Source organism: Dermacentor albipictus, unplaced genomic scaffold (assembly GCF_038994185.2).
Source record: "Dermacentor albipictus isolate Rhodes 1998 colony unplaced genomic scaffold, USDA_Dalb.pri_finalv2 scaffold_84, whole genome shotgun sequence".
NCBI classification, from domain to species: Eukaryota; Metazoa; Arthropoda; class Arachnida; order Ixodida; family Ixodidae; genus Dermacentor; species Dermacentor albipictus.
The window spans coordinates 282,501-292,500 of NW_027225638.1; the positions used below are offsets into that span (position 1 = coordinate 282,501).

Here is a 10,000-nt window from a genome sequence, read left to right on the forward strand (position 1 = left end):
TAGGCCACGGTTCCTTCCGTACTTGGCAGCCGCACCCTCAATACCGCCGGTTCCATGACCGACCGAGCGCCGCACCGTTCCTTTAGTACTTGGGCAGCAACAAAGTCGGGTCGTTACTCCACACTCGCCGCAGGAAGCGACCGGCAGCCGCCAGCCTTTTCAGACTCGGCAGCGTTTGCCGCGGAGGACGGGAGAGCGCTCGCACCACGGTTCCGTGTGTACTAAGCGGCAGCGGCATTAGCTCTCGACCGTCAGTTCCTTGACCGACCGCACGCTTCGCCGTTCCCCTCGTACTGGGCAAGAGCAGCAGGTCGGGTCGTCTTACTCCCATTCCGCGCAAGAGTGCCGAGGCGGACTTCAGAAAGCCCACCCAACAGTGTGCGTTACGCCGTTTCTACCCGCGGGCGCGGCCAAGCCAACCGTCCAAGGTTGCAGCCGGCGTCCACTGGGCGCAACAAATTTGGCACGGGGCGCCCTTCGAAATTCGGGCAATCCCCGGCATGTTCGGGTATAGCCGTCCCCGCGTCCAAGCGGGGCCAGCGGCGGAAAGCGTCGGGCGCAGCGAGCTGCTTCACCCACACGGGGTAGAAACAATGGCGCTCGTCACCCTCGAACAATCCGGTAATGATCCTTCCGCAGGTTCACCTACGGAAACCTTGTTACGACTTTTACTTCCTCTAAATGATCAAGTTTGGTCATCTTTCCAACAGACCGGCGCAACCGAAAGGCCGCGCCGGACATCGGTCCGAAGACCTCACTAAATCATTCAATCGGTAGTAGCGACGGGCGGTGTGTACAAAGGGCAGGGACGTAATCAACGCGAGCTTATGACTCGCGCTTACTGGGAATTCCTCGTTCAAGGGGAACAATTGCAAGCCCCTATCCCAATCACGAAAGAAGTTCCACGGGTTACCCAGTCTTTTCAGACAGGGATAAAGACACGCTGCTTCCTTCAGTGTAGCGCGCGTGCGGCCCCGGACATCTAAGGGCATCACAGACCTGTTATTGCTCTGTTTCGTGCGGCTAGGAGCCGCTTGTCCCTCTAAGAAGGTTGTAAGGTGCTGGGAACCCCGCACCTATTTAATAGGCTAGAGTCTCGTTCGTTATCGGAATTAACCAGACAAATCGCTCCACCAACTAAGAACGGCCATGCACCACCATCCACCGAATCAAGAAAGAGCTCTCAATCTGTCAATCCTCCCAGTGTCCGGGCCGGGTAAGTTTTCCCGTGTTGAGTCAAATTAAGCCGCAGGCTCCACTCCTGGTGGTGCCCTTCCGTCAATTCCTTTAAGTTTCAGCTTTGCAACCATACTTCCCCCGGAACCCAAACACTTTGGTTTCCCGGAAGCTGCCCGCCGAGTCATTTGAGTAACTCAGGCGGATCGCTGGTTGGCATCGTTTATGGTCAGAACTAGGGCGGTATCTGATCGCCTTCGAACCTCTGACTTTCGTTCTTGATCAAAGAAAACATTCTTGGCAAATGCTTTCGCAGTAGTTCGTCTTGCGACGGTCCAAGAATTTCACCTCTAGCGCCGCAATACGAATGCCCCCGTCTGTCCCTCTTAATCATTACCTCGTATTCCAAAAACCAACAGAACAGAAACGAGGTCTTGTTCTATTATTCCATGCAAGTTTATTCAGGCGACTCGCCTGCGTTGAGCACTCTAATTTTTTCAAAGTAAAAGCACCGGCCTTCTCGAGGCACACAATGAAGTGCACCAAGAAAGGACCGGCATGATGTTCAGTCCGAGCCGTCGCATCGGGTAGATGCACTACTCGTCTGGAACTGAGATCCAACTACGAGCTTTTTAACCGCAGCAGCTTTAGTATACGCTATTGGAGCTGGAATTACCGCGGCTGCTGGCACCAGACTTGCCCTCCAATTGATCCTCGTTAAAGGATTTAGAGTGTACTCATTTCAATTACGGGGCCTCAAAAGAGTCCCGTATTGTTATTTTTCGTCACTACCTCCCCGTGCCGGGAGTGGGTAATTTGCGCGCCTGCTGCCTTCCTTGGATGTGGTAGCCGTTTCTCAGGCTCCCTCTCCGGAATCGAACCCTGATTCTCCGTTACCCGTAACAACCATGGTAAGCAAGTAACCTACCATCGAAAGTTGATAAGGCAGACACTTGAAAGAAACGTCGCCGGCTCGTGGCCATGCGATCAGCACAAAGTTATCCAGAGTCACCACACAATACGGGCCGAAACCCGATCGATCTTGGTCTAATAAAAGCACCCGTCGCCCAAAGGGCTTCAGGCTCACTGCATGTATTAGCTCTAGAATTGCCACAGTTATCCAAGTAGGAAGAAACGATCTAAGGAACCATAACTGATTTAATGAGCCATTCGCGGTTTCGCCTTATTTCGGCATGTACTTAGACATGCATGGCTTAATCTTTGAGACAAGCATATGATTACTGGCAGGATCAACCAGGTAATCGTTCAACTGCGCGTCCCGCCTGTCAAGCAGGCCGGACGCCGTTTTTGCGATGCCGAGGCCACCTTCAGGCGCCCCAGCACGCTTCGTTCTTGCAAAGAGTAGCACTTTGCACAGTCCGAGACGACGGCGTTCGAGCTCGCTACGGCGCCCTCCCCGAAGGGCCGGGTATCGCCACGCGGCAAGAAGCACGCAACATTCTCGATAGACTGGTTGTGTCGACTCGATCACGGCTTGCGGTTTCTCTTGAGCCCGCAGCACAGGTGGACCGACCGACACTTGCAACGTAGCCGAGACGGCAAAGCCGCCAGGCGACGGGTCACGCCCGCGCCTTCGGCGCTTTCGCATTTGACTCGTCCGAGGACGATGCGGAACACAACTCGATATCGTGGAGAAAGCGTCGTCCGACAACCAGCCCCTAACGCATCAAGCGGATGAGGCTGCAGACGTCAGCTGTGGGATCCACGGGAGCGATACCGGGGACACGCTTGACGGGCACGAAGCCCGCCGCATATCAAACACCCAGGTCGCTTTTGGGGGCGACTGCTCTCTGGGACCCCCATATAATAGCAGCGATAAGTTCCCAAATCTCCATGGGGCCGTACTCGTGCCACTTTCGACGAGCGTTTGGCGAAAATCGTGCCGCCTCGCAGCGCCGCGAGCGAGATGGAAAGCTTACGTCGGCAGCGCAATGCCGAAGTCGTGAAAGCGCAGCGCGTCGACCGAATGCGCGAACGGCAATCTCTCGCCTATGGACAGCGCGGTTTCCAGAACAATCGCCTTTCTGTGCCCCTACGGGGCCGCACGCTAGCGCGGCCCTTTCGCCGTTTCCGAGCACGAGTGCGACCGGCGCGGGCGGCGTGCTCGACACCCCGGCTGACGCCGTTTCGGACTTTGTCTCTTCGCGCGCTCGCGCCAACGCCGCGGCAAAACGACGACCTCTGCGCGGTTCTTTCCCGGTTCCCGGCGTGCTATAGTGCAGCCAGCCGGACGGTGGCGACGACTCAGTCGCGGCCGTGCGGTGGCTTGTACGCCAAAGTTGCGTGACGGGCGTCGAGCTCCCGCCGCGGCCCGGCTCAGGTGGTTTCGGACTTCTGTCTCTTCCGAGCGCTCGCGTCGTCGTGGGCACGATTCTCGAGTGCGGAGCGGTGCGCGGACACCACCACGAACACGCGCAAGCCGAAAACGGCACTACGGTACAACGTCGGCCAGGGCGGTACGGCCCCCTTATATGAGCAGCGATAAGTGACCAGATCTCCACGGGGCCGTACTCGTGCGACAAGGCGGCGTACTGCGCCGAGCCGAGCGCCAATATTTGGCCTTGGCACGGCCGATTTGAGCTCTCGCGATCGCCGCGGTACCGCCGCTCACCGATTCAAGGCACGCTAGCGCGGCCCCTTCGCCATTTTTCGAGTAAGAGTGCGAAAAGCGCGCGCGGCGTGCTCGTCGCCCCGGCTGACGTAGTCTCGGACTTAGTCTCGCTCACGCCGCCCCGGCTGACGTCGTCTCGGACTTAGTCGCGCTCACACCGCCCCGGCTCACGTGGTTTCGGACTTCCGTCTCTTCCGAGCGCTCGCGTCGTCGTGGGCACGATTCTCGAGTGCGGAGCGGTGCGCGGACACCACCACGAACACGCGCAAGCCGAAAATGGCACTACGGTACAACGTCGGCCAGGGCGGTACGGCCCCCTTATATGAGCAGCGATAAGTGACCAGATCTCCACGGGGCCGTACTCGTGCGACAAGGCGGCGTACTGCGCCGAGCCGAGCGCCAATATTTGGCCTTGGCACGGCCGATTTGAGCTCTCGCGATCGCCGCGGTACCGCCGCTCACCGATTCAAGGCACGCTAGCGCGGCCCCTTCGCCATTTTTCGAGTAAGAGTGCGAAAAGCGCGCGCGGCGTGCTCGTCGCCCCGGCTGACGTAGTCTCGGACTTAGTCTCGCTCACGCCGCCCCGGCTGACGTCGTCTCGGACTTAGTCGCGCTCACACCGCCCCGGCTCACGTGGTTTCGGACTTTCGTCTCTTCCGAGCGCTCGCGTCGTCGTGGGCACGATTCTCGAGTGCGGAGCGGTGCGCGGACACCACCACGAACACGCGCAAGCCGAAAACGGCACTACGGTACAACGTCGGCCAGGGCGGTACGGCCCCTTATAAGAGCAGCGATAAGTGACCAGACCTCCACGGGGCCGTACTCGTGCGACAAGGCGGCGTACTGCGCCGAGCCGAGCGCCAATATTTGGCTTTGGCACGGCCGATTTGAGCTCTCGCGATCGCCGCGGTACCGCCGCTCACCGATTCAAGGCACGCTAGCGCGGCCCCTTCGCCATTTTTCGAGTAAGAGTGGGAAAAGCGCGCGCGGCGTGCTCGACGCCCCGGCTGACGTCGTCTCGGACTTGGTCGACGCCCCGGCTGACGTAGTCTCGGACTTAGTCTCGCTCACGCCGCCCCGGCTGACGTCGTCTCGGACTTAGTCGCGCTCACACCGCCCCGGCTCACGTGGTTTCGGACTTGCGTCTCTTCCGAGCGCTCGCGTCGTCGTGGGCACGATTCTCGAGTGCGGAGCGGTGCGCGGACACCACCACGAACACGCGCAAGCCGAAAACGGCACTACGGTACAACGTCGGCCAGGGCGGTACGGCCCCTTATAAGAGCAGCGATAAGTGACCAGACCTCCACGGGGCCGTACTCGTGCGACAAGGCGGCGTACTGCGCCGAGCCGAGCGCCAATATTTGGCCTTGGCACGGCCGATTTGAGCTCTCGCGATCGCCGCGGTACCGCCGCTCACCGATTCAAGGCACGCTAGCGCGGCCCCTTCGCCATTTTTCGAGTAAGAGTGGGAAAAGCGACCGCGGCGTGCTCGACGCCCCGGCTGACGTCGTCTCGGACTTAGTCGACGCCCCGGCTGACGTAGTCTCGGACTTGGTCTCGCTCACGCCGCCCCGGCTGACGTAGTCTCGGACTTGGTCTCGCTCACGCCGCCCCGGCTGACGTCGTCTCGGACTTAGTCGCGCTCACACCGCCCCGGCTCACGTGGCTTCGGACTTGGTCTCTTCGAGCGCTCGCAGCCAGGTCGGGGCCGACGCCGACGTCTGCGTGGGGCTTCAACGATTCCCGGCGCGACGCAATGCAACTGCGCGCAGGATGCCAGCGACTCCGCCGTGGCCGTGCGGCGGTGTACACGCAGAAGTTTCGTGAAGGGGTATCGAGCTCCCGCCGCCCCGGCGGACGTGGTTTCGGACTTTAGCGCTCGCAGCGATCTCGCGGCGATCGCTGACGTCTGCGCGGTTTCAGGTGTGCTACGATGCAGCAGTCTGCCGCACGACAATTTACGGAAGCGAGTGCATTCCGCCCCGGCGGACGCGGCAGCGGACTTTGTGCCTGCGGGAGTGCTCTTGTTGCTGTAAAATTTGAACGGGTGCAGCTGCGCGAAGCAAGTGTACACATTTTCTCTCTCTCTCTCTCTCTCTCTGCCTCTGAGGCGACTGTAATTTTAATTTAAATGCAATTGGAGGCGGGAGCAACCTGATGAGAGTAGGCGGACTTCGGCACACCTTGTAGTTTAGAAATTGTTTTCAAGCTTTGAGGACATACACAATCGCGCCATCTGCTTTCCCCGTCTCTTTGGCACTTCATAGTGTGTGCAGCATGCTCTGCATTCCAAAGAAACGCGCCTGTTTCTCCCCCTCTCTCACGTTCTTCTTGTCTTTCTTGCTGCTCTTGTGAGAAGTTGCTATGCTCTTTACTCGCTGTAAAATAGAATGCTTGCGCGAGCCAACAACTTGCGTGTCTTTCTTTTTTTTTGTTGTTGTTGTTTTTTTCTCTCTTCCCAAGACGTTTCTGCCATTATTCACTAGCTCTCGTTCTTAGTATGCAACGGAGCGTTAGCTCGCGCCATCTACCTTTCTTTCTGTATGGCGAAGGCCGTAGGTTTTCCTAGTTCCGCACACAGATGGCGCGGATGCGTTTTCGCGCCAGTTTCGAACGACCTCGCTGTACACATGTTTCTCATTTAAAAGTTTCAAAGGGGCTTGCGAAAGGGCGTGGTCCTTTTTTCTTGCGCAAGGCTGAGCTTTCCAGCTGTGCTTAAGCTATGCTAGCATGTGTGCGTATGTGTGTGTGTGTGTGTGTGTGTGTGTGTGTGTGTGTGTGCGTGCGCGCGCGCGCGTGCGTGCGCGTGCATATGTGTGCGTGTGTGTGTATACACGCACACGGTAAAGATGATGGGGTAGCGCTATTTCTTTCTTTCTTTCTTTCTTTTTTAACAACACCTGTGCTCCACATGGCGATCTTCCTGCCCTCTATGTTTCCGGTTGGAAGGAGTGCGCAGCCTTTTCTATATTTATTTATTTTTTTTTTTTCATTCTCTTTCATTCGTACATGAGGCGCGCTACCTAATTCTAGCGGTCGAATCGACACGTTGCAATCCGTCCCGGCCTGTGCCGTATGAAAACTTTCAGTGGGCCTTGCGGTAAATAAAAGGAAATGAGGGAAATGCGCGTAGTGTATTACACTTGCGCACGGGCTTGAAACGAAGGCCTCAAAGAAAGCCGCCTTGAGCGGTCGCATTCAGACGGAAGTAAGCATTCCCCTTGCGCGTGTTTTCCGCTCGCCTGTTCCGTTTTCTACGAGGTTGCCTTCGTTGGTTTTGCCTTGCGAACAAGCTTGCGCTCGGGTCTCGTTTCTACGCGACGGCGTTTCGTTAACAGTGAAAGACTGAGGCGTCGCGAGTTGATTCGCGAGATAGAGAGCATAGAGTCTCTAGACGGGCTGGGTTTTATAAGATTGCCCACGCTGTTGCTGAGGTTACCAATGTCGCCAGGGCACCCACAAGGCAGTGGTACAATGGAGTGAAGTGAAAGACATCGCTTCTCGGCCTTTTGGCTAAGATCAAAGTGTAGTATCTGTTCTTATCAGCTTAATATCTGATACGGGTTCTATATGGACCCACGATATTAAACCTATTTTTGGAAGTTGGCGGAGTGCTTGAAGCCTGCTTCACCTCCGCCGCAGGTCGGCCCGGTATTGCACTACCTCCGGGATCGGCCCCCGCTCACTTAGGTGAGACTTCATTCAATCAAAATGAAGAACACAAGCTCGAAGCGAGCACTCACGTGACACGCACCATTCCCATACTATACGCAACGATGACGGTGTTTCTGAACGATTGTCTGCTGTAATGAGCCACTTGGGGGGGGGGGGGGGGAAGGGTGATTAGCCGTGGGTTTTGCAATCAATGTAAGTCCCACTCAAAGCCAACACTGCATTTTGGAGTTCACTATCGCTTTGATCCGTAAACGACAGCAAGCTCGCCCTGCGAAAATCCGCTGCCCTAGTGGAAGAAAGGTTCCCTATGAAACAAAAATGGAGTGCCCGATTTCCGGCAACATTTTCGCTGCAGTGGGACCGAGCGCCTCGAAAACAAACTTGTCGTATGGCCAAGTGTGGCGAAATATATTCAAGGGTTCAGAGGTGCCTCAGCTTTCCAACCTGTATGTTATGAATACCTGTTGCTACCTTTTCGTCATCATCATCCTGCTGGCTACGACCACTGCAGGGCAAAGACCTCTCCCATTATTCTCCAAGCACCCCGGTCACGTGTAAGCCCGGTCACGGTCGCCGTCTAGTGCCTGCGCCCTTCCTAATCTAATCTGCCCTCCTAAATTTCCGCCACCCCGTGCTACGCTTCCCTTCTCTTGGAATTCAGTCGGTAACCCTTAATTGATGATCTTCCCCCCACATTGCATGCCCTGCGCACGCCCATTTCTTTTTCTTGGTTTAAACTAAGGTGTCATTAGCTCGCGTTTGTTCGCTCACCCCCCGAATCTGCTCTATTCTTATCCCCCGTAGCGCTACACCCATCATTCTTCTTTCCAAAGCTCGTCGCGTCGCCCTCAGTTACCCTTCGGTAATCCTTAAGGTCCTTCGTTGCGGCACTCGCGGCATCTTTCTCATTTAAATAAGGCTATTTCGTTCAGTTTTGGGGGAAAACTCAATGAGCTAGGCGCGATTGTGTCCCCGGCGCCGCTCTCAACAAGATGGCGGCGCCCAGGCTTTTTGCCTGGTGGTTCGGCTTGACGCAGAACACGCCTGCAGGGCAGTGAAGCCGCATTGAAGGGGCAACGAGCGGCGCAGTGAAGCGCATGCTCGGGCGAAAAACGCGAACATCAGCCAAAAATACAACCAAATGGCCAAATACGAATTTCCGTTATGGGAAATTGGAGTTCAGTTGGCGCGTTGCGCTCGCCTAAGGTAAAGAACATAAATGCGAGTGCCACATCAGCCAAGTCAATGCTGAGGATCGCGTATCATTTCTTATTTATTTTTCCCCTTGCCTCCTGGCCTGCGTGGCCCTAGCGCGCATGCCCACGAAAGTAATGCAATAAGGAAAACGCGAAATCATGCGGTGACGGCTGTATCATATCCATTGTGCGTGCTTTGTTCTTTTTGGACTACAGTGGTGTGCGTTATGAGAAAGTTTCAGTGACCAGCGAACCTATATTTAGAACCACATTTACGGTTACTGCTAACAAGCTGCGGGTAGGTGTTTTTTTTTTCTTTCTTTCTTTTTTTCGCTACCAACGATGGGTTATCGCAACCGCGATCGGTTGTGCTAGACGCGTTCTTGCCAAACGTTGGCTCTATACGCGACCCGTGACGCGTGGTCGGCACATTCAAGCAGTCCATTGCAAACCGTTCCAAGAAGAAGGATGCTAGCTCCACGTTCCGCCGGGAGCGCTAGTTCGAAGATTGTACTTTTAGACCCTCGAGGAAGCACCGCCATCCCACGTTTTCTATAACGCGCTAAGACTCAGAGCGACAGCGACCACTTGTCTTTGTCAATATCTCGGACACACTTTTTTTTTTTCTTTAATCCAGATCGTCAGACGAGCCCGCGTTCACGCGCACTCGCTCTCTCCGATAAGCAGGGTAGCTCGGTTGGGGTGTTGTAGGGCCTCGCGCATGCGCTGCTGAGTTCGTCGCTTCGCCGGCCGGTCGACGCTGGCGCGGTACTGGTAATCAACTTCGACGGGCATGGTGAAACGTCACTGTGAAACGTCACGACTAGCAATGCAATGTGTTTGCGAGCAATCGGAGAAATGAGAGAGCCCCTGTAGATTAGTGGAAACGTTCCTCCAAGTATTACGTTTGCAATTTGCGCCTACGAACATGAACTAGACAAAGGAAATGATCTGTAGCCGCCTTCACTTCATAAAATTCCCGTACGAAGAAATTTGCGTGCGCACGTGATCTCCCGCATGAAACCAGACGATAGGTTAATTTTAGCCGTTCATTTCGATTTGCCGAATGTAAACCGGAACACTTTCTCCACGCGCTCTTGAGGTTTGAATGACAATCAATGACATGCTTTTTTTATATATTTTTGTTTGTTCTATCTGGAACCAAAAGAATTCAGAACGCCATTTCAATCTTAGATTCGATTCACGCCTTGCGTTACGTCACCCCTGGCATATCTGATGAACACGCTCTGCTGTTAAGCTTCATGATCACGGCATTAAAAGTCGCCACTTCCCGAACGTTTATCGAGCCGATGATGAACCG

The 10,000-nt window shown here is 55.6% G+C and overlaps 2 non-coding genes across 2 annotated transcripts; one reads left to right on the forward strand and one right to left on the reverse strand.

Moving 5' to 3' along the window:
* Nucleotides 1-622: 622 nt before the first annotated feature.
* LOC139053300 (small subunit ribosomal RNA) lies at nucleotides 623-2,437 on the reverse strand. The gene has a single exon (XR_011510397.1). It is a non-coding gene; the product is annotated as a small subunit ribosomal RNA (ribosomal RNA).
* A 4,864-nt stretch (nucleotides 2,438-7,301) lies between these two features.
* On the forward strand, nucleotides 7,302-7,493 carry LOC139053280 (U2 spliceosomal RNA). Its single transcript, XR_011510377.1, has one exon. It is a non-coding gene; the product is annotated as a U2 spliceosomal RNA (small nuclear RNA).
* Nucleotides 7,494-10,000: the final 2,507 nt, after the last annotated feature.